Genomic DNA, 1,211 nt, shown 5'->3' with positions numbered 1-1,211 from the left:
GGGGGACACAGCGGGGGACACAGCGGGACTCAGCGGGACACAGCGGGGGATACAGCGAGGACTTTTTGGGACACAGCGGGGACACAGGGAGACTCAGCGGGGGACACAGCAGTACAAAGCGGGACACAGCGGGACACAGCAGGGGACACAGAGGTGTACACAGTAGGACACAGCGGGGAACACAGCGAGGACACAGCGGGGGAAACAGCGCAACACAACAGGGGACACATAGGGGTACACAGCGGGACACAGAAGGGAACACAGCGGGACACACCGGGGGACACAGCGAGGACACAGCGGGGGACACAGCAGGGGACACAGCTGGACACAGCGGGGGATACAGAGGGGTACACAGCGGGACACAGCAGGGGACACAGCGGGACACAGAGGGAGACACAACGGGACACAGCGGGGGACAAAGGGGGGACACAGCGGGACACAGAGGGGGACACAGCGAGGACACATTGGGACAAAGCGGTGACACAGCGCGACTCAGCATGGGACTTAGCAGTACACAGCGGGACACATGGGACACAGCAGGGGACACAGAGGGCTACACACCGGGACAAAGCAGGGGACACAGCGGGACACAAAGGTCACACAGCAGGGGCACAGCGGGAGACAGAGGGACACAGCAGTGACCGAGCGGGACACAACGGGACACAGCGGGGGACACAGCGAGGACACAGCGGGACATAGCAGGGACACTGCGGGAACATAGCGGGACACAGCGGGACACAGCGGGACACAGCTAGGGACACAGCGGGGACACAGCAGAACACAGAGGGGGACAAAGCGGGAGACAGCGGGGGACACAACGAGGCCACAGTGGGGCACAGTGGCGACACAGAGGGGACTCAGCGGGGGACACAGCGGGGTACAAAGTGGGACATAACGGGACACAGTGTGACACAGCGGGACACAGCGGGGACACTGCGGAGACACAGCCGGACAAAGCGGGGGACACAGCGGGACACAGCTGGACACAGCGGGATACACAGCGGAACTCAGTGGGCACACAGCGGGTACACAGAGGGACACAGCGGGACTCAGCGGGGACACAGTGGGACACAGCGGGACAAAGCGGGGGACACAGCGGGACACAGCGGGCACACATCGGGGACACAGTGGGACACAGCGGGACACAGCGGGACACAGCGGGACACAGCATGGACACAGCGGAGGACACAGCGGAACCCAATGGGACACAG

This window comes from Dipodomys ordii, unplaced genomic scaffold (assembly GCF_000151885.1).
Source record: "Dipodomys ordii isolate 6190 unplaced genomic scaffold, Dord_2.0 Scaffold29, whole genome shotgun sequence".
NCBI lineage: Eukaryota > Metazoa > Chordata > Mammalia > Rodentia > Heteromyidae > Dipodomys > Dipodomys ordii.
Note: the sequence above shows the minus strand (reverse complement) of the source record.